At 47.1% G+C, this 23,512-nt stretch overlaps 1 protein-coding gene across 3 annotated transcripts in view; it reads right to left on the bottom strand.

Moving 5' to 3' along the window:
- The window catches only part of CCDC62 (coiled-coil domain containing 62), a 117,222-nt gene extending 95,130 nt beyond the window's left edge, over window positions 1-22,092 (bottom strand). For 2 of the 3 annotated variants that reach the window (XM_069214959.1, XM_069214960.1), the window contains exon 1: window positions 21,990-22,092. The gene's annotated coding sequence lies outside the window, so the exon portion shown is untranslated. The remainder of the gene's footprint in view (window positions 1-21,989) is intronic. The other variant, XM_069214958.1, reaches the window with a different exon arrangement.
- Window positions 22,093-23,512: the final 1,420 nt, after the last annotated feature.

The raw sequence follows: 23,512 nt of genomic DNA, 5'->3' as shown, positions 1-23,512 counted from the left end.
ATTCCAGGGAGAAGCACCTTTTTAAATATTAGAAGACTGCTCCACATAATGCACAGCAATACAGAATTAGAAGCGGTGGCCCTCTCTCTAGACATTGAAAAAGCGTTTGATACGTTGAGCTGGGATTATCTTCTACGCACACTCAAATCGTTTGGATTTAGCCCCGGTTTCATAGGATGGATCAAAACGCTCTACTCCACGCCCACAGTTCGTGTAAAAAATGGACGCACTATCTCTGAAGCATTCCCCATAGGCAGAGGTACCAGACAAGGTTGTCCATTATCCCCTTTATTATTCGCTATAGCCATGGAACCATTAGCAATTAAGCTACGTAGCTACGCACACATATGTGGCATCCCTGAATCTAACACACATCATATTATATCCTTATACCCAGATGATGCCCTGATATACCTTCGTAATCACTCTACCTCTATGGCAGAGGTGTTGCAAATGCTTGACTTCTTCACTCTCGCCTCTTGTTTACATGTCAACTGGCCCAAGTCAAGTATTTTCCCCCTTACCCCCATACCAAATGACCTTCACATGGCATTACCGCAATATAAACTGCCATGGTCACACACTACCTTTAAATATCTCGGGATACAAATTTATCACTCCATTGCTGATCTAAAAGAGGGCAATATTGACAGGGCACTCAGTTCTACCCGCAGCTCATTGTCGTTTTGGAGCTCACTTCCCCTACCCACCTTGGGTCGGGTAGCAATAGCCAAAATGCTCATCCTCCCCAGGTTCTTATATTATTTTACTGCCCTTTCACTATGTTTACCACGCTCGTTCTTTTGTAAACTGCACTCATTATTAACTGACCTGCTCTGGAGCAAAAATAGAAACAGAGTAGCGTTAGTTATAACACAATATCCGCAAGAAGCGGGCGGTCTGGGCATCCCTAACTTCGCAAGATACTATGCAGCTGCTCAGCTGTCGTGGTTATCCACATGGCTTCAGGAAACTCCTCCTACCGAAGGCATAATGCTGCAACCATATGTAGCCCCGCAAACTATACTGTCCTCACTTTTATCTGGCCCTAACCGCCTACCCTCAAAACCTATATTGTTGGAAGCAGCTCATTTCTGCTGGCGTAGATTCGTTCAAAGTAAGACCCCCCCTCTCCTCCTTATTCCCCTTTGTTACCGCTGTTTCAATTGCCAGGCACCCAAATACTCTCATCACATCATGATACACGGGACATAAGTACACTGAATGTGGGCGACTGCTACTCTAGCTCCACAATGCGTACCTTAGCGGAACTAGTGACCGCTGGGGTTATGCACACTGGTGCCTTTCTGACATATAGCGCCATCAAACGGCTACTCAATAGCCTCTGGGGTTCCGGCAACAACGAACCACCTGAGTCCCAATTACTTACCACCATCCTTACCATAGGTAGCATAAAAGGAATCATAACTAAACTATATAAAGAACTACTAGCAGTAGTTTGCTCTACCCTGACGCTTGCTAAAGCACGCTGGGACTCCGTCCTCCCTTCACCATTACCACAAAAAACCTGGGTCGCAGCTCTCACAATGATCAAGTCAATATCCCGCAATCCCCGATTGCGTTACACCCAATTCAATTATATTCACCACTCATATCTATCCCCGGCCTGCATCCAAAGACTATACCCGAGCACGAACCCGTTATGTCACAGATGCGCTACTCCGGCAGCAGACTTTTACCACATGGTCTGGAGCTGCCACTCCATAAACTCGGCTTGGCACCGCGTTACGGACGCCACAGCAGACATTTCGTCCCACACTCTGTTGCCCACCCCGGCTCCTGTTTACTAGGCATACGCCACTGTACCAAAAGCGATAAACATCTACACAGATTTATCGATCCAGCATTTGTTGTCTTCAAGCGCCTAATAGCTACGCACTGGAAAGCCCCACATGTTCCATCCCATTCTGCTTGGCTCCGAGACTTACATAGTCGCTCACAAGCCGAAGCTTAGACACTTCGCTTATTACAACATAAAGGCCTAATACAGGATGGCCCCGAAGTTTGGGACACTTTTGTGGTAGCAATAGAAGCTAGGGATGACACATACCCCCCCTAAATCAGGAACCATATATATGTATTATCTTTTTGTTTAATATTTTTATCACGCTACTCTCAGTTGCCCCACCATCACTCACTTTCTGTATTAACTTCCTCATCTCCTTCCTTAATGCAACAACATAACACATTAAGATGCTTCTTTTACGGCTATGCTTATATGCAACCCATGCCTAGCTTGCTTATCACTAGATTGGCTCTGCACCCCTTTCTGCCCCACAATTCATAATTCATACCTCAACTATGACTCCCTGTCCCCCCATACACAATAGATGTATCCTTCTTTTTTTCCCCCCACCCTCCAATGGGTGTAGCTAGCACCAGGTGTGACATTAGCGGTGTTTAGTTGTGACTTTAATTACTTGTTGCACAGTTTCAAGTTGTATTTTTTAGTAATTCATTGTGCAACTGCGCTGTACAAGCTTATAAATGTGAGTAAACAGATAGCAACATTTTTAATAGCAAAATGTACTGTTGTGTGGTGAGAGTATAATGACTAATAAACAGATTAAAAAAAAAAAAAAAAAGGTGCTGGGGGAGGGTTTGGGGGGAGTATAGCGTGTACCGGTGAGGTGGTTTAAAAAAGCCAAGACTTCAGTTCCTTTGTGAAGCTGGGACGGGAGGTGGTCTGTCTGATGTGGATGGGTAGGGCATTGCAGGCTGTGAGGTAAGAGAAGGAGAGTCCTCCGGTATCAGGTATTTCTGTGAGAGAGAGTTGGGCTGAGCATAGAGCCCTGTGGGGTATATCGGAGTTGACCCGCTGGTTCAGGTAGGCTGGTCTGGTGTTGTGGAGGGCTTTGCGTGCATGGGTGAGGATCTTGAAAGTGATTCTTTTCCCTATGGGGAGCCAGTGCAGTGTACGTAGGTGTTGCGAGATGTGGCAGTGTCGGGGTAGGTTGAGGATCAGTCTGGCAGTGTCGTTCTTGATGTTTTGCAATTTGCGGGTAGGTTTTTGGAGATTCCGGCATAGAGTGCACTGCCGTAGTCCAGTCTGCTGGTGATGAGGGCATCTGTGACGGTCTTTCTATGTTTGAGTGGGATCCATTTGAAGGTCTTGTGTAGGAGGTGGAGGGTGCGGAAGCAGGTGGAGGTGACTGAGTTGATTTGATAGTTCATGCTGAGTTCGGGGTCCAGGATGATTCCGAGGTTGTGGGCTTGGCTGGCGGGGGTGGGCGGATTTCCGAGGGTGGGTGGCCACCATGAGTTGCTCCCTGCATTGGATTGAAGGCCCATGATGAATAATTCTGTCTTGCTTGTGTTGAGTTGAAGGCAGCTGTCTCTCATCCAGTTGGCGACTGCTTTCATGCCTTCGTGGAAGTTGTGTCTGGTCTTGTCAGGTTCGTTGGAGTGGGAGAGGATGAGTTGGGTATCGTCAGCCTAGGAGATGATGTTTATTCCGTATCTCCTGATGAGGGTGGCTAGCGGGCCATGTGGATGTTGAACAACGTGGGGCTGAGGGAAGATCCCTGGGGCACTCCCCAGGTGGAGGGTGTGGGATCTGCGAGGAAAGGGGCGAGTCTCACTCGTTGCATTCTGCCGGAGAGGAAGGATTGGATCCAGTCGAGGGCCTTGTCTCTGATGCCAGCTTTGTGGAGTCTTCTTATCAGGGTGTGATTTGAAGATCTTCCTTAGCATGTGGAGGTTGCGGAAGCTGGAGAAGGCCATTGCGTTTTTCTGCTGTTTGAAGAGAGTTTGCAGTCTATGATGATGCCGAGGTTGCCGACATGGTCAGTCGGTGACGGTGATTGTCCAAGCGTGGAGGGCCACCATGAGTTGTCCCGGGGGAGGGGTTGCTTCTGAAGATGATTACTCCTGTCTTGTCTATGTTCAGTTTCTAGCAGTTGGATTTCATCCAATTGGCGACGTGTCTCATGGCGTTGCTGAAGGTGTCTCTGGGGGAGGCGTGGTCTTTGGCAAGGGAGAGTATTAGTTGGGTGTCGTTGGCGAAAGAGATGATTTTGACTCCATGGGAGCAAACAATCTCGGCCAGCGGCATTATGTAAATGTTGAAGGGAGTGAGGCTGAGAGAGGATCCCTTGGGGTCGCCGCATATGTTGCTCTTAGGTTCTGAGGTGAAGGGTGGGAAGCAGACCGTCTGAGTGCTGCCTGTGATGAAGGCGTGGATCCATTTGAGGGCGTTGCCTCCAATCCCAGTATGGTGGAGTCTAATGGTGAGGGTGAAGTGGGGGATGGTGTCGAACGTGGCAGGGAGGTCTAGGAGGATCAGGGACGCTTTCTCTCCAGTATCGAGAAGGGACAGTATGTTGTCCGCTGCGGCAATAAGGGCGGTCTCTGTGCTATGGTTGGAGCCGAAACCGCATAGAGCGGAGTCAAGTAGGTTGTGTTTTTCCAGGTATTTGGAGTATCAAGTGGTGTTTATAGATGTTTTTTTCCAGGACCTTGGCTGGGAAAGGAAGCAGAGAGAGGGGGCTGTAATTTTTGAGTTTGCTGGAGTCGGCAGAAGGATTCTTCAGGAGCGGCTTGATCTCTGCTTGTTTTCAAGCTTCGGGATGGTGGCAGTCCTAATGGAGGTGTTGAAGATGGGAGAGAGAATGCTGCTAATTTCCTTCTAGAAAGCAACATGGTTATAGATAAACCTGATCACAAAAGGCAGGATGTTTCATATTTTTGCAGCTATTAAAGAGAAGGATCTACCCCCAATTCTTGCTCATTTGATTCCACACAGCACCAAATAATTAGATGATTCTGACTGCAATAAACAGACAAGGATGTGTCTCACAAGACAAGATATGATGAAACTAGAGCAACAATAACAAAGGCACTGTGGCAAACACACAGATTTCTAAAATGTATATTTTCCCAAATAGGTAGCCAGTGCAAGACAGGTAAATATCATACATGTGGCCAAGTCTAGGAAGGCCTACGATCAGTAGGACAACCAAATATCTGAAACATTTGTAGGCATTTCCACAGGTGAATTGGGGAAAGCAACTAAACTGCACCGGCATGGGCCAACTGAGATAAACAATTATATAATCATTCTACAGCAAAACAACAGGGCCTTCATTATGAGTTTTCCGGTGCAGGATCTTTACAATTTTTCCAGTGTCCAAATCCAGCCACCTAAGTCAACCCCAGACTCCTGCAACATTTAGCACCTGTGTTAAGCAGTTGGTAAATGTGTGTGCATTTGGGCATGTTATTCCTTTGGAAGGAGGGAAAACGAGCTGAATTGGATCTGGAATTCTCAGGTCTGTATGTTAGTCCACATTCTGAAGGGAATAATTTGTACTTTTCATTAAATCATGGGGAAACTCTAGGAGCCTGTCTCAGTTTATGGTGTACACCTATGGTATGGTACCCTACATTGAGTCCAGGCAACCCTTAGTGATAGTGAATTGGTGTCCAGATAACAGAAGCTCTCTAGCGGTAGCTGAGGCATATCCAGGAGGAATATAAAGCACTTGCAATACCACAGTAGTCAAGACAGTAACTCAATCACAAAAGACAAACCACACAAGTGTTGCAAAAATAATGGATATTTTATTACAGCACTACTACTAGACTATCATTGGGATGTCTCCCTTTGGAGATATATATACACAGAGTATATACACTAAATAACCATCAGCGATAGCATAAAATTGCACAGGGCCCTATGGGAGGGCCAAACCATATACTAAAAAAGTGGAATGTGAAATAGTGACCCCAACCAAGGTAAGTGTGGTAGTTAGCTAGGGGCAGATAGAAACACCAGAGGTAAGTACAGTAAGTGCAATGTCCACAGCAACCATGTGCAAGGTAGCTACCCACCAAGTTGTCCCATAGGCTACCAGAGAGAAAGTAGTGGTTGGAATTCATGGAATTCAGGACCCTTCCCAGTGGACCCCGAGGAACCCAGCAGGCAAGAGGATGGATGGACTGTGTCCCTAACCCAGGATTCTAAGAAGACAGAAGTACCTACACCAGGGACACGGATGCAGAGGGGAGAAGGGACTCTTTCTGAAGTCAGTGGAAGTCTCTGATTGTCCAGCTGCTGTCACGACCCGTGGACCAGGCCTGTGGAACCCAGGGACGGATTCCAGATGTGGAGAACCTGCAAAGGAAGGTAACAGAGTCCAGCACCCTTGGAGGTGCCCAGGTGGTGCAGGTGGCAATGCCCACACTCCTGAAGGTGAAGTTCCTGCAAGTTTGTGGAAGACGTCCAGCTGAGGGGCCCAGGAGCTGCAGCAGATCCAACGGAGTCACCTACGAGCGGTCCCTCGCCAGTCTCCGGATTGCAGGAGGGTATGTGACCAGCCAGGTCACCAACAAGCACTGGCAAATGCAAACAGGAGCTGAAGAAGTGTTTGCAAAGTTTTCGGGACCAGCAAGGTACCAGGAGAAGGAGTCAGGGCTGGCCCTCAGCACGCAGGAAGGCCAGCAGAAGTCGATGGAGCCCCCATGAGTGACCCACAGGTGCCTGAAGATCTCCCAGAGGAAGAATCAACAAGCCTTGGCAAATGCAACAGTCACTGTGCACAGGGGATCCAGTTTAGTGCAGTAGCAGGGGCCCACAATCTCCTAAGTTGGATAGAAGACTAGCAAGACCCAGCAGAAGCCACAGACTCACCACCTGTGTTGCAGAGCCATTCGATGTCCATGGCACAGCAGACCCCACCAGCCGGTCAGCGTTGTCTTGAGGTGCCTGCGGTTGCAGGGAAGTGACTCCATCACTCCAAGGAAAATTCCTTTGTGCTTCCAGGTGCAAACAGAGTTCTTGTGACCCTGGAGGATGCACAGCCTTGGATGTTGCAGAATTCTTGCAGGATCCAGAGAAACAATGTTGCAGTGGGAGCCTTCCCACCAGAAGCAAATATGTTTTGGTTCCAAAGCAGACCAGCAGTGGTTCCCGAGGCCAGGAGCAGAAGATGTCTTGCAGAGGGTTCCCTAAAGAGTTTTGCTCAACAAATCTGAGGACCCATCCACGGGGGAGCCCTTAGGTAACCCTAAAAGGTATTGGTCACTCTCTGAAGTGACCCACCTATCAGAGGGGGTCAGGGACGTCATCTTCCTGGCCTAACCAGTCAGATGTTCCTTGGGGCCTCTGACCATCTTGCTTCCAAGATGGCAGAATCAAATGGCCACCTGGTAAAGCTAGGGGAAGAGCTGGACAGTGGGGAGGTCACTCCCCTGTCCTTTGTGTAGTTTTGTGCCATAGCAGGAACCGGGGGGTTCCTGAACTGCTGCAAACCAGATTATGCAAGGAAGACACCAAATGTGCCCTTCAAAGCAGTCTGGTGGCGCTCAGAGGCGACCCCACCCCGTAGATACCTAATACACAAGGGGAGGTGGTCACACCTCTCCCTTGCAGGAAATCCATTGTTCTGCTTCTCCGGCCTGAGCCTGGTTCACCAGCAGGAGGGCAGAACAGTGTCTGGAGTCAGCAGCAGCGTCTGCTGGCAGCTACACCCTGTAAGGCTGCATAGGCAGAACTGGGAGACCCTCTAAGGAACCCCCAGAGTACATGGTATAATGCAACATAACACTGGAATTCCAACATGTTCGATACCAAAAATGCCTAGGTTCGGAGAAGCCATTACGTAGTTGGACCACTCATGTTACCAGTGTCCACTACATACTCCTAAGATGGCTTCCCCGTACTTACAGAGTCCAGGAATGGACCTGGGGCCTGTAGGGGCACCCTGCTCATGCAGCGGTACCCTCACACTTGGAGACATGCACCCTGCCCCTTGGGCTGAAGGGCCTACCAAACGGATGACTTAAAATGTGTAAGTGTTGTGACCAGGTTCGGTGGTGAAAGGGTGCATGCGTCATTTCACGCAGGCTGCAATGGCAGGCCTTCAGACACAGTTTGCATGGGCTCTGATGGGTGGCACAATATATGCTGCAGCCCATGGGGGACCCATGGTGTACCAATGCCCTGGGTACCTAAGTACCATATACTAGGGACTTACATGGGTGCGCCAGTATGCCAACTGTGGGTGGACAACGTTTATCAGCGTTTATCAGCAACCAAAGTTAGGAGAGAGAGCAAAGTCCCTAGGGTACTGGTTAGTAGGATCCCAGCGAACTACCGTCTAAACATACTGACATCAGGTAAAAAGTGGGGTAACTATGCTAGAAAGATAGCACTTTCCTACAGAAACACCAACAGCAATTGTCAATTCCAGTATTGATATCTCTCTGCAGATTTAACAGGGAGCTCGTAATGAGGGTTTAAGTGTCAAAATACTCAAGGCTGTAAGTTTTGTGATCTTAGTGAATCTTACAATATTATATTCAGGTGGATACCCATTGAAAGGTGCTACCAAGAGTCTGAACAATGGGATTAGAACCACCAAAGATAAGTATCTTGTGTAGGAAAGTGCCCTTTTTGACATTGTCACTCCCCCACTTTTAACCTAGTACTGATGCTGTTTGACTGAAAGTGCACTGGATCCCTGCTAACCAGCCCCCCAGTGCCAGAGCTCTTTCCCTTTAAGCAAGGTAAATGTCTGATTGTAATCCAATCAGCAGGGACTTTAGTACCCCTATAAACCCCTAGTAAATGGTACCCCAATGACGCAGGGCTTGGGTACTAAAGAGGGTCCCTAAGGGATGCAGCATGTATTATGCCACTCTAAGGGACCCAAACTTAAACACATGCAGACTGCCATCCCAAAATGCATGAAATCCTACAAGCCGTTTTTTAAAACACACCCTGTGTGCAACACCCATATCCACTGCTAAGAGCATGAGCAGATGTACTCCAGTGATGACTTGTTCCAAATTTTCAGGAAGCCAATTTCATGCCAGTATCAGAGGGCTCAGAGTGCCCTTAGAGGTACGCCTTGAAAACCTATTAGTCATCTAGTGTGCTGGCTGACAGGTATCATCCAGCCTGCCAACAGAGATGTGTTTCTGACTCTCTGCAGGTGAGAGTCCTCACTCAAAGAGGCCATGAACAATGCCTGCCATCCTGCGCAGAAGGTGATCACACCTCCTCCAGCAGGATGGCTAGTGAATTTTGCATATCAAGGCCAGAGGACACCTTAGAGGTATGCCCTGAAAACCTAGTAGTCTTCTAGTGTGCTGGCTAACTGGTATCATCCAGCCTGCCACCAAAGACGAGTTTCTGATCTGTGCAGGTGAGAGCCTGTGCTCTCAGAGTGCAAGAACAATGCCTGCCCGACAGAAGGTGGTCACGCCTCCTCCAGCAGGATGGCTAAAGAATTTAGCATATCAACGCCAAAGGAGTTAAAGCCTCTGCTGCCTTTGATAAGAGACAATGGCTTCCCCCCAGACCTGGGGAACGCCACGCCCTGCCCCGAGGCCAATTTGGCACCAGAGCAGACAGGAAATTAGATATTCAGGAGGCGTCTTGCACTTTTAGGGTAGGCACCCCCGCCCCACCAAAAGGTTGGCTACCTGAAGCGCACAGCTAAGGAAGGGTTTCACCATCTTGTTTTTGGTAGAGACAGAGAAGTCTGTGTCAGGGTTAGGCCTACTGCCCACAGAAAGTGGTCATATAGGTGGTGTAGTCCCCCCCAGGAGTTGACTAGCCTATTGGCAACTACCCTACACTCCCCTAAATTCCAGGAACTCAGCTCCGTCTACTGGGAACTGAAGGAAGGACGAAGATGAGCCGAAGTCGTGAGAACAGAGGTCCTGCACAGAGTTTGGCGCCAAACCCTGCCTGGCTGCTTACACCGCAACAATCACAAAGACTGACTTGTCCAGAAGCTGAACAGCTTCTCCAAACCCTTGGAGGACTGTTCCCCTCTTCAACAACCAAGAAGCATCTCCCTTGGGGCGAAGGAAGACATCCCCCTGCATCTTCAGTCGCACAATACACCGATCCAGTACTTCACCTTGCAGGCCATCGGGCCCACAGAAGGAGCGACTCACTAGGAAGAGGTTGTTGTGAGTCCAAGAGGTCCGGCCCCTCACTTTCACCAAGTCTCAAGCTGCTAACCCCCCAGGAGCCTCTCCGCATCAATACCCTGGATACCAGAGCCCTTGAAGCTACCAAGGCTTGTTGCCTGCCATCGAGAGACTTCATGATCCACGAGGCCTTCTTTGAGAGTGGCCCTGCTGCCCTGTTTTCTCTCACTCTCCAGGACACCAAAGCCAAGTGAGAGCATCTAACAACAGAGACCCGCCGGACAAACTAACTCTGCACCCGAGCCACCCAGCCCGGGTTCAGATAACCCTACTGTGTCCTTGTGCTCCAGAGACCCTCAAGAGTCAAGCCCCCCTTTGGGTTCTGCCGGCCTTGTACCAAAGTCCCCACCTGCAGCCTTTGTTTTACAGGTACTTCTTCAAGAGACTTTAACATGTAGCGCTCAAGGCGACCAACACCCAGACACACCAGAGCAGGTGAAATTGAGCTGCTGGTGGTTTCTTGGAACTTGGCCCCTAAGCAACATGAATCTTAGAAGGCACCCTCCAAAAACATTTGCAAGTGTATCTATACAGTGTATGTTTCTCCCAAAGGACAACATTACCGCGTTCGAGGCTCATGCCTCAAAACCATTATTCCACTGTATTTTCCTATTTCTACAAAAATCTATAACTCCGAAAGTACTTACCTGATTCTGATGATCTTGGTGTCTAAAATTACATAAAAATCTGTGCTATTTTTTAAATTGGTCTCAGATTTCTTTTTGAGTGTGCGTCTCATTTATTGACTCTGTTTAACCTTTCCCTTCGATAAGCCTAAACTGCTTGACCACACTACCACAAATAGAGCACTTGGAATTATTATTTTAAGCCCTGTAAACCAATAAGGGTCACCTGTACTTTTTGCATGGTGTTCCCTTCCATTGGCGCTACCACATAAAAAGCCAGCCTCCTACATGAGTGGGGGGCCTCCAGATGAATGGGAAAACCAACTGGGTGTCATCCATTTACGTGAAAAAATGCAAATCCACGTTGTTTGATCACATGAGAAAGTTGAAGCATATAGAAGTTAGGCAGAGCTTGATAGAGCGCCTCTGATTCGCAGGATAAAAGACTGAGCAAAAGGGATGCAGCTGGACTGCTTGATGCAAGGAACGAAGTAAGCCAAGCACAGACAATGCTCTCACTCCACTCTCCCTCAATATCCATAAGCGAATGGGATTGGCGATAGTGTCAGAAGCTGCCAACAGATCCGGTATAATCAATACGGAGAACCACTTGTATTTAGATAAAAGTTCAAGTCATCAAGAGAAGCAATGGTGCTTGTTGGAAACACGCTTGCGGTGACTCCAATGCGTTACTAGTTTAAATGAAAGATGAGAACTGGTTGTTAACCCAAAAATTATGTGATTTTTTGCAATTATGGAAAGAAGCAAGATTAGAAAATAGCGGTTCTAAAATAAAAAATATATATATACATATAACGATTTTTTTTTTAATTTTTTTTTTTATTTTTATTTTTTTTACAAAAGGAGGGGTCGGGGGGGGGAGGGGGTCATTGCATTTTTCTTTTCCTTGAAAGGAGAGTCACTTACAAGACAAAGGCAAAGGATCAGGCTGGAAGATACCAGATTGCAGATAATGGTTACAGGCACAGCAATGAGATGGGCTATCAGTTTAATGATTTGACCTGTGCATGGATCATACAAGAGCCTGCAGAGACAGAACAGTTTAGCAATGACAGAAGTAACTAATACAGGGACAAATTTGGTAAGTAATGCGACCAGGACAGTCTTTGACAATGTTGGAGCTCAAAAGTGATGCGAAATTGGCAACCCATTGGTACAAGGTTTTATCCCTCAGCAGTTTATCTGTGATCTGGCAGAATTGCTGCCATTAGTGTAAGTTGGTAGGCACCATTTCTTGGCATAGCGAACATTCACAGTTCTGAAAGGTGATCAGGTCAAGGACCTATTTCTTCACCTTAAAGCTCTAGAATTTAGCCAAGATAGATCCAAGTCTTCAGCTACCTCTCGCTTTCAGTTCACCCACTCAGTGACCCCTGACCAAAGGAACTTCTGGATTACCATCCCCACGAAAGGTGGCAAATTGGCCAACCACAAAGGCCTCCAGATATTTGCTCTCTGTTTCAGGCCTCTGATGCGGATGCTCTCAGTTAAAAAGAGTTGCAGTTTGGCAAGGAGGTCTTCCTCAATCAAAGCGGTTGACCAAGCCTCCTCTGATGCACTGAATCCAGATCAAGAACATGCTCAAGTGTAATACAGCAAAGTAAAAAAAAACTGAACTCTCTTGTGTGTGTGCTTCACACACGAAAGAAAGAAGACACCAAATTATAAAAACAGATGATATTTTTATTAATTTTAGAGTCCTTGATGAGCAAAATCCACCGGAGGGTTTCGGAGATATAGATTTTTGAAGATATTATCACTTTTAAATACAAACTTTGGAAACTTTTGAAAAGTTTAAAACACCTCGTTTGGCTACTCCAGCCTGGGTTGGGCAACCAATTCTGGGAGGACTGAGGTCTAGGGGTCAAGCTTGGACACTATGGAGTGTTTACCTGGCCACCAACACCATTTTTAAAGGCAAGATACAAACTTTACAGGACAACTGCCATAGACATCAATAGAGTGGTTCTGATGCAGAGGGATGCAGGCAAAATATGCTCAAAGGATGCTCCGGTTGTGGTGCGGTTGACAAGGGTATCTGTGGTTGTTCCTTGGGTGAAGTGGGACGACCTTGGCCACAGAGATCGGAGTCCCTCGAAGTCCTCTACATTGCAGTAGCATGCTGGTCGATGCTGGTCTACTGGTCAGTTTGCACTGCAGTTGGGGCAAAATCTTTGGTGGGAGCTAGTGACCCTTGGGTACGACGAATCCAGACTACCAGGTCAGACAGACTTGGGTGCAACTTTTGGCTATCTCAGATTTGTCCTCTTGGATGCCCAGCGGCTGGTAGTGACAAAACATCTGCGGTGGCTACCAACCTTTCGGTTTGTGCTTCTTCAGCTCTTGTGACCCTGCAACTGGTTCCAGGAGATCAGCCGACTCATCCTTGGAATCACTGCTGTAGGTTGGGGCTTGGAATCAACCTTTTCCAGAGCCAGGAGTCCCAAGCACAGTCCAAACTTTGTTAGACCAAAGTGCAGCAGGTGCAGTCCTTCCAACAGTGCAGCCTCTCTCTTTGTGTGGGTTCAAGGGCAGCAGGGCAGTCCTTCTTCAGGCCTCTCTCCATTTCAGTGTGATCCGAGGGGTCAGGTTTCCAGGGGTGCCATATTTATCCCAGGAAAGTGCCTTGAGAGGACCATGCAGTCACTAGCCAATGACTACTGGGTCCTCCTATCTAGTGACAAAGTTCCTGTGGGGTGTGGCATCTGACTATCCCAGAGTGCCACATTCTTGCCCCTTTCAGGTGTGGCTACCAGAGGGCTACACACCCACTGTAAAACTGGTCTGGGGGTGAGTTTTGCCTCCTTGACCCTGTCTCCACTTTGTCTACAAGAACTAGAGGCATCCTGCTCAGGGATGTTGGCTCTATTTCCCTCACAAAGGCAGCTTCCCCCATGAAGCTCGTCTTTTGAGCTAACACTCTGAGTGGCCATCCTGAGAGAGGAGCTGACACCTCAAAGTAGAAAAGTTCCTCTTTTTGACATGGGCACCCCCACTTTTTGCCTGGTACATGATGCAATTTTGACTGAAAATGCACTGGGTCCCTGCTGCCCAAGTCCCCAGTGCCAGATCTGTTTCCCTAAAACTGTACATTTGTCCCCTATTGGCAATACCTTTGCCCCCCTGTAAATCCCTAGTAGAAGGTACCCCTGGTATCTAGGGAATGGTAACTAAAGAGGTTCCCCAAGGGCTGTAGCATGTATTGTGCCACCCTCAAGGATCTCTCACCTGGCGCATGCAGACTGCCATTGCAGGCTGCGTGTCTTGATGCAGCTAAAAGTGAAAACAGGACATTGCACACAGCCTGTGTGCCACGCCCCCTAACATTGACTGCAATATATCCAAGTCACCCCACAGCAGCCCTTACAGCCATAAGGCAGGGTGCATTATATTATATGTGAGGACATATCTGCAAGAGCAGCCATGCCCCTGCTATGCATCTGTTGATTCTTAGACATAATGAGTGAACAGGGAAGACATTTTAAGTGCATGTGCTGGACACTGGTCAATACGAGTTACATGATGGGGTTACTAAAAATAGTGATGTTTGGTATCAAACATCTCATATTAAAAATCCCTCACCGATGCCAGTGATGGATTTAATAACAAATGCCCACAGAGGGCACCTTAAAGGTGCCCCTTGAAAATCCTATCATTTAAGCGTGATCTGGGTGACTAGTTTTTACTAGCCTGCCACCAACAGACAGGTTTCTGACCCCCAAGGGAGACAGCCTCTGCTCTTGGGCGGTCAAGAACAAAGCCTGCTCTTGCAGAGGTGTTAACACACCCCACCAAACAGGATGCCTGCAAATCTGCATTACAAGGCAGAGAGCTTCAAAGAAGCCCACCATCGGTGGCATGCAGATCTGGCTTCCCTATGAAGGGAAATGCCAATACCCCTGCCCCAGGGCCCATTTGGCACCTAGGTGGGAAAATTAGTTGTCTGGATGGTGTGTCCACTCTCAGGTGAGCAGCCTGTTGGGGACAAGGATTTTCAATGTCTGCCATCTTGATGATGGCAGAACTAGGAACTCTGGGACATGGTTATGATCACTTCCCACAGGAAGTGGTCATAACGAAGGCATAGTAACCCCAGGGTAAGTAGCCCATTGGCTATTACCCTTCACTCCCTTAATGCCCCTAAGCTCAGTATTTAGGGGAGTCCCTTGCCCGAGGAAATCAGATCCTGTTGACCAGAAGTAGGACACTCCAGAGACGCAAAAGACAAGAACTGAAGCCCAGTGACTTACGGCACCAACCCTGCCAGCCTCATGGTAACTTTGACAACTGTGAGAAAGATGTCTCATCCTTCAGCTGCCGAAACTTCCAAAAGGCCGGGAAGACTGCCAGCCTTCACCCGGGACAAGGAACTCCCGTGGAGTAGTAGAGCTGCTTCCCTGCATCCTTGCAGGTACCCAAGAAACACTGAAGAGGACTCCGGACCGCCAAAACCCAATGCCAGACATCACCACTGCACCTGTGCCCGCTAACCAGCCACAAAGTGGGCCAACTGTGCCAGAGTGGCTCCAAGCCTCTCCAGAGAAAAAGTCCATTGTAGGTTTCCCCACTGTGACCCTCACACTGATGCCTGCAGCCTCTTTGTGCAGACCCCCCTCTACCACGAGTGACCCAGAGACAAGGATCCAACGTCTCAGGACACCTCTGTAACCATCCGCCTCGGACTGAGAAGAAGAGAACTAAAGGTGCCCCCCACGTCTCTCCACCTCATGTGACCGGAGCCCACCTGCTGGCTTGGTCGAACTGGTCCAGCAGTTCACGTCTGCAGCCTCTTTCTGCAGGGCCCCCTCTACTGAAATCGCTCCGCCGATGAAAACCTGACACCTAAGGACACACCTGTACTCGGCCATCCTGGCCTCAGATGAAGAGGGCTGAAGGTGTAACTACATCCCAGAGTATCTCAAACCTTGAATCCACCTGTTGGTTCACCCCAACTGGACCCCCTGTCTCTGCATGCAGCTCCTTTCTGACGGGACAGATCCCCATTGACTTCAATGGGGCACCCAAAGCTGAACTACACCTCTGCACCCGGCCACCAGAGTACCGCCCAAGGTGACCTGTTGGTGTGGCCTAGGAGCGTGCTCTATACTCACCTTAAGTCTGGAAGATTGGTCCTGTAAGTCACTGATAAGTACCTGTTTGCCTTATTTCTTTTTCCTCCATAAGGATAACATTGCAGCTTCCGAAAGTGTCAACTTTTCAAACCTGTAAAGAATGTTCTTGCAAAAAGTACTTACCTGATCGTATTGATTCTGGTGCCTAAACACATATAAAGATAATTGGTAATTTTGTAAATTGGTGTGGATCTCCTTCTTGAGTTGCGTGTCTCATTTACTGACTGTGTGCCTATGATGAAAGTCTAACACTCCTCTCTGATAAGCCTAAGGCTTCTTGACCACACTTCCCCCTAAAAGAGCACCTTGGGTTTGCTAGAGCAATCCCCTGTTCACTAGTAAGGGAACCCCAAGACTCTTTGCATGGTATACCTCATTTTGGTATACCATATGAAGAGCCATCTTCCTACACTCACTCTGCAGTCAGTGCTTTGTTCCTGGGCATCATTCAAACGTCTCCCCAAGCAGTCAAAAAGCTGCCTGTGTACCCAGGCCTATGTGAGGCTACTGGGCTAACTGGAGTACAGAGTGACAACTTTCTAAAAATTTCTAAACTTTAGTTGTGATATTAAATTCGATCTGGGCATCAGGCTGGATTTAATGCCACTATGAATTTGATACCTTACATCAGTGTTGTCCAACCTTTTTATCGCAGCGGACCGCTAAATGTTTGATAATTTTTCCGTGGCCCGCTTGTCCCATTGTGTGACAAGCGGGCCACGGAAAAATTATCAAACATTTACCGCCCGCCACAGTGGGGCGGCCCGGTGCCGATTGATCCACGGACCGGCACCGGTCCGCGGCCCGGGGGTTGGGGAACACTGCCTTACATGATCCAGTTAGCTAGTACCATTCAGGAGTTAGTTGGGTTGGGGTGCCAACCGTTAACCCTGTGTTAACCAATATTTGGAAGTGTTGCTATTAAGACATATTAAAAATATATTTCTTACTTAACAAAATACATCTCCCTACCATAGGGCTCTATAGATCTTCTTTAGGGGAGACATATATATTGTTTAGGGATAGGGTGGCTTTGCCATTGGTGTGAATGGCGAAGTCGTACTGGCAGTGCAAACATCATCCTTGCACTCTGCAGTGGCAGGTTGGGAGCCATTTAGTACCTTGACACACACAGGGTGGTACCAACTGTGCTGCCGCCTTGAGTGGAGACTCAGCCTTACATGCTCTGGGTACCATATATTAGGGACTTATAAGTAAGTCAGTCCATGCCAATTGGGTGTATCCAATTCGACATGCAATTTTTGTACAGTGTCAGAGCACTGGCACTGAAGTCTGGTTAGCAGGCCTCGGTACATTCTCAGAGTCGAAAAACCAGCAGTATCAGTCCAAAAACGTCAAGGTGAACATGCAAAAAGAGGCATTTCTTTACACTTGCTGTTTGTACGCCTTATACTGTTTTAAAGAGACAGGGCTATTCATGAATTGCTCTTAGGTATTCATATGTTTTACTTTCATATCATGTCACGCTGGATTTACTACTTTTTTGTTCACAAAGTACTTGAACAGACATAGGCTTTCTTAAAGATGCAAAGACATAGTATTTCTTAAACATGCAAAGAATTATTGGTATCTCTGTTCCAGTTTACGATAACCAGTGGCAATCTCTCTGCAGACAAACCAAAAGACACAAACTTCTGCACTACACCTAACTTCATCAGGTGTACTCCATTCCAGTAAAGTTTAATTTAATGTACCCACACTCCTTCTAAAATTAAAATGGTTGCTTATCACTTCGGCTGTGTAGATCTTTCAGGTATTTGTTGAAAGTGGTTTGCAGCTATGAGTATTGCACATTTTCAGCTTACCTTTAGCAGGACTAGTTTCTACAATACTATTTAACCCTACTTCCCTCGTAATCTCCCCTTCATCCTCTTCCAGACAACTAATTCACTCCAAGTCGTTCTTCTCTATGCACTTTCTAACTGATCTTTCTTCACCATTGAGCTTTATCTGCCCCGAATCTTCCTTGCCACAGCTTGTCCTATGACAATCAAGCAACATGCCACACTAGTCTTTGCCGTCAAGCCCCACCTACCTACCACTTCCTTCCCCTCTCATTACTCAACCCACAATCTTTCCTCTACTCTCAACCGCCTTCAATCAGCCCTATCCCTCCTTCTATCAGCCTTCTTCTTCTTTCTCTCATCTCTTCTCTCTCCTTTTCTTTTCTTCAGTAGGTAAGCTAACCAAGTGAGTTATGCCATCTGGGTGTTACCTGAATCCCTTTAACTGTTAATCCTAGTATGGCTCTGTCAGTCCTTCATCCTTCTAATGTTGATCAATTACGTTTTGCTATATTTGGTATTATTACCATCTGCTGTTTGCAGCACTATGAACAGTAAACAGTGATAGCAAGCATTGTAAAAAACAAAACAATTTAAGGATACCATACTCCTTGAACTAAACCTTTTCCCTACTCTTCTCAGGCGTTCCTCTGCTCTTCATTTTATCCTATCCCCTTTCCTACCAGAATGCCTTTTCTTTACGCGGCCTTCTAATCAACCAGTTTGCATCTGAGTCACAAATGTGCCATTCAGAGGAAAGGACCAAGACCATGGTAAGTTTTAAACACCACCTTGACAGTATAACTCAACCACATCCGTTTCAGGAGGTACCTGAAAACACATATATTTAAGCTGGCTTTCTATTAAAGACCTTCAACTACAATGGTAGAAAATACAGAATAACGAATGGGGTATCTTTTTACCCCCCATTTCATAAACTTTAAGTATGATCTCTTCTGATCACAATTTCACTCGTTTTCCTTTCTACTGTCATATGCGAATAATCTGCAGTGGCCAGAGAACGAGTGGTACTTTACACCAATTTCAAATGAATAAATAACAGTTAATTTTGAAATACACCCCTAAAAAGCTTCTCTGGCTGCGTCAGGTCTTGGATGACATGATAATAAACCATAATGTCAAGAGTTTTATAAACATGACCAGAAAACTACGTTACCAATTATGTGTTTTAAACTGCATTTTTTTTTCTAAACAGGGAAAATGAAAAAAGGTAAACTGGAAGACGGACAAATGTATATAGGTGTATACTGCAGTATATTACATAAACAGCTGTCTTATCATTGGTTTAAAGCCATATTTCAGCGGGATAATGTAGTGCTCACAAAATATGGCACACATTTCTATGTAAGACATAATGCCACTGAAATATGGATTTGAAGTCATTGCTACTTATCAAGTAAGAGTAGCTTATCATGCTATATAGATTTACTGAACAAAACTCAAGGAAAGGTACATTTGCATAAGCAAAAATATTTAAAAACAACACACAGATTTTTTTCATTTAGGTTAACCACGCAATGGTAACACCCACGAATCAATGTTCGAGTACTTCAGACATGTCCTGCTGTCTGAGCAGTGGGAATTGGACATGACCTGTACCAAAGTATTGGCTCAGGACCATATCCAGCACTATGAAAGTGTGAAGATATTTCAAAGTTAAAAATCGTTAAAGTAAGCACAGGTTTCATTAGAACAGGTATGGTACATTCTTCTCTCTCTAAATCAGACATATTTTCTTAAGGTCCTTCCACATACTGGAGCCAGGCCCGTCCGAACTGATGCTGCTCTCGAGGACGGGGGGGCGGGGGTGGAGGTCCAGGACACTGTTGCTGCTCTGTGAGGGCTCCGAATGGTGCTTCTGCTGCTTCAGGAGAGGGCCCTTGGCACTGCTGAGGGCACTTTGCGCTGGCGCAGACAGAAAAGTCCCGAGGGACAGCAAGACGGAACAAATGTGAATCATGGAAACTGCTGAATGAGTCTGAGCCAATAGTACATACTTTCTAAGTATCCCATCTTTTTTATCGTACCTGTGCCTTTGCAGACATGGGCCAAGCATGTGCCAACAAGGGAGCAGTCCAACGCAAAAATAGTAGGTGACACTGCTTCTGAACGTTTCATTGGCGAGGTATAGTTTGAATTATAATGGCATAGCGAGTTCGGTACCCACATTCGGACTTGCCCGGGCTATTGTTACAGCAGGAGTACCCCATTTGATGCGTGACACCCCCAACAATTCCAGGCTCATTAGCCAACATGACGTTATCATTTTGGACTTTTTGGAAAAAAAAACACGGCTAACCCCAACGACCTGAAGAACTTCCGCCCCATCTCTCTTCTCCCCTTCCGAGGCCAAGGTCATCGAGAAGGCCGCCAACAAGCAACTGACCACCTTCCTTGAAGATAACAACCTGCTCGACCCCTCCCAATCTGGCTTTCGGGCCAACCACAGCACAGAAACCACCCTCATCGCAGTCACCGACGACATCAGAACCCTAATGGACAACAGAGAAACTACCGCCCTCATCCTCCTGGACCTCTCGGTTGCTTCGACACCGTGTGCCACCGCACCCTAATAACCTGCCTCCACTCCACTGGAATCCAAGGACAGGCCCTGAACTGGATCATCTCGTTCCTCTCTGACCGAACCCAAAGAGTCTACCTCCCGCCCTTCCGCTCAGAACCCACCGAGATCATCTGCGGCGTACCACAAGGCTCTTCGCTCAGCCCCACCCTCTTCAATATCTACATGAGCCCCCTCGCCAACATCGCTCGCAAACACATCTCCTACGCCGACGACACCCAGCTGATACTCTCCCTCACCAAAGACCCAGCCACCGCCAAAGCCAACCTGCAGGATGGAATGAAAGACGTTGCAGAATGGATGAAGCTCAGCCGCCTAAAGCTGAACTCTGACAAGACGGAGGTCCTCATCCTCAGACACTCCCCGTCCGCCTGGAACGACTCTTGGTGGCCCATGGTCCTGGGCACCGCACCAACCCCTTCAGACCACGCATGCAACCTCGGATTCATCCTGGATCCCCTCCTCACCATGACCAAGCAAGTCAACGCCTTCTTGTTTTCCTGCTTCCACACCCTCTGCATGCTCCGAAAAATCTTCCGCTGGATCCCCGCCGAAACTAGAAAAACTGTTACCCACACCCTCGTCACAAGCCGCTTGGACTACGGAAACACCCTATACGCAGGAACCACAGCTAAGCTACAGAATCGTCTTCAGCGCATACAAAACGCCTCCGCTCGCCTCATCCTCTTCATACCGCGCCACAGCCACATATCCGCCCACCTGAAACACCTGCACTGGCTCCCCGTCAACAAAAGAATCACCTTCAGGCTCCTCACCCACGCACACGAAGCCCTCCACAAAAAGGGCCCCGAATATCTCAACAGACGCCTCTCGTTCTACACGCCCACCCGTCAACTTCGCTCAGCCAGCCTCGCTCTCGACACCATCCCTCGTATCCACAGATCCACCGCTGGAGGTAAATCCTTCTCCTACCTGGCAGCCAAGACATGGAACTCCCTCCCCGTTCACCTAAGAACCACCCAGGACCACCTCGCCTTCAGGAGGAGCCTCAAGACTTGGCTCTTTGAGCTGCAGTACCCCCCCCCCACTAGCGCATTGAGACCCTCACGGGTGAGTAGCGCGCTCTATAAATGCCTTGATTGTTTTTTTTTTTTTATCATTAGATGTGTGTTGGGCTTAAAAATTCCAACACGCAAAGAGCTTTTAGATAAAAGGTCAGGGTTGCTAAATGGGTGAGACGCACCGTGGTGATAAATGACAGCTATTAATAAAGGTGACTCATTAGCACTCTTCTGCTCAGGAAGTCGAGTCTCTGCCAGATGCACCAAGCAGTAGCTCTTGAAGGGCGACCCAATGAAGCCCCTCATAAGATTTCCTACACACGAGGAAAGTCTCTCTATCACTCTCTGCTTTTCCAAATCCCACCCACTATACAGTTTCCTTCGCATTGTGTTACTATAAGCCTCAAAGTACAATGAGATTAACAGTGCTACAGGAATGCAAAGAAAACCCTTCTGTTCGATAAGCTGCCCCGGGCACCTCACAAATGAGTCAAGAAATGTAAGGGCTCTGCTGCTGCTGCTTGAGGACACCTTTCCTTCCTGCCTCAGTTATCGCAGGGGAGGGTACGCTGTTACCGTACAGGGTGGAGTCTGCCTTTAGGTAGATTCTGACAAGCTCTTAAGCACATGATCGCGATTGGTACCCGCCCTAAGAGCGGCTGTGACCCTTCTGTTTCCAAGAAAGGGAAGGTTCTCTGTGTCTTTCACTGCTTGCTATAAAGTAACGTGTTTTAATTTCTCCAAGTCTTCAGCACTAACACCTCACTAGACGTTGCTGTAAAGTAAAATACCCGCTAGTAGCGGTCAATAAGCACCTGCAGCTTCTGCTCCTCCTCCAGGTGGCGCTTTCTGAAAGTTAAGTGCCCAGCATTTGAAAAATCAAAACTTCCTCCACTCGTAACTCTCGGCTCTCGCGACACTCCTTCATGTGATCGAAATCGAGGAAGGACAAAAAAAAAATCCCTAAACCCATTTCGAGATACAGCGAGCGTTATCGAAGTGTCCCTCGGTTTTGCCTTTAGCTGCGACTGGACCAAGATCGTTTACCCGAATTGCGGATTTTCTGTACGATTAAAACAAAGTGCACAAATAATTTTGTGTGATTTCATATTTTTCTACTGCATTTATTGTTAATCTTTCAGTAGAAATCAGAATGCACTTGTTTGCAATTAGGACATTTGATTCGCCTTCTAACTTTAAAGAAATCAGTTGCAACCATTCGAAAATGTATTTAACTATATATATTAGAGTTTTTTTGCAGTTCCAAGATGGCTGCCTTATTGTCTCTTATCAATGACCTCTATGCAGGCTGTGTTCAAATAAAAAAAATTCTAGCTTTCGCGTCAAGAATTTTCAATTCTATTAAGGACAGGGAGGCGAGGATTATGCTTCTCTCTCTATGCTTTATTTACCACAGCAGCCAATCACAAGAGAGTAACCAAAACAAAACATATCCCATCATTCAATGGGTAACGTCACAACCATCGAGACCTACACTGTATATATAAACTAACGAGGATAAAGCACTTCCTCTTTCTTTGCGAATGCTTAACAAAATTCAACAATAACAGTCAATAAAGTCAATAACAGGATCCCAACGAAATCCACAGATCACGCTGAAGATGGGGGACCAAGGATCCAAAGGAAAACAATCCGAGAATCCAGCGAACGTCCAGTTTCTCATTGTTTCTGTTCAAAACCTAGAGGACACAAACAGAACCAGTCATAGACAACGGAAAAAATCATAAAACTCAATCTCAAATCCACTTATACAAAGGGAGGGCATACCATCAAAACAACAGTGTAAATGCAAATTTTAAAATACTTAACTCTTAAGTATGTTAATTCCTGTAATCCGGGTGGGATAATCCTCGCCTCCGTGTCCTTAATAGAATTGAAAATTCTTGACGCGAAAGCTAGAATTTTTTTTATTCTATGTCAGGACCGGAGGCTTCGTATTATGCTAGTTCAAAGCTGACTAATCACGACTGACGCGATATCCACAATTGGCTTATAATAGAAAGTCTTAAAAGTAGACTCAGCAGACCAGTCCGCCGCTCTCATAATGTCTTCTAATCTAACTCCAAGAGAAAAAGATTTTGAAGCCATAGCTCCACGAACCGAATGGGCCCAAAAATGGAGATGTCAATGCCAGCCTCGGCCAGAAGCCACTGAATCCATCTCGCTAGAGTAGCTGATGAGACAGGGTTAAACGGCTTATGGAGAGCAATCAAAAGTTGACCACCAGGGTCTCTCCGGAATTCCTCTGTAGACGCTTCATAAGCCTTTAGGCACTGAACTACACAAAGTTTAGGATTGTGAGGAAACGAAGGATAGG

Source organism: Pleurodeles waltl, chromosome 11 (genome assembly GCF_031143425.1).
Source record: "Pleurodeles waltl isolate 20211129_DDA chromosome 11, aPleWal1.hap1.20221129, whole genome shotgun sequence".
Classification (NCBI taxonomy): domain Eukaryota; kingdom Metazoa; phylum Chordata; class Amphibia; order Caudata; family Salamandridae; genus Pleurodeles; species Pleurodeles waltl.
This window is presented reverse-complemented; position numbering and strand designations above follow the sequence as displayed.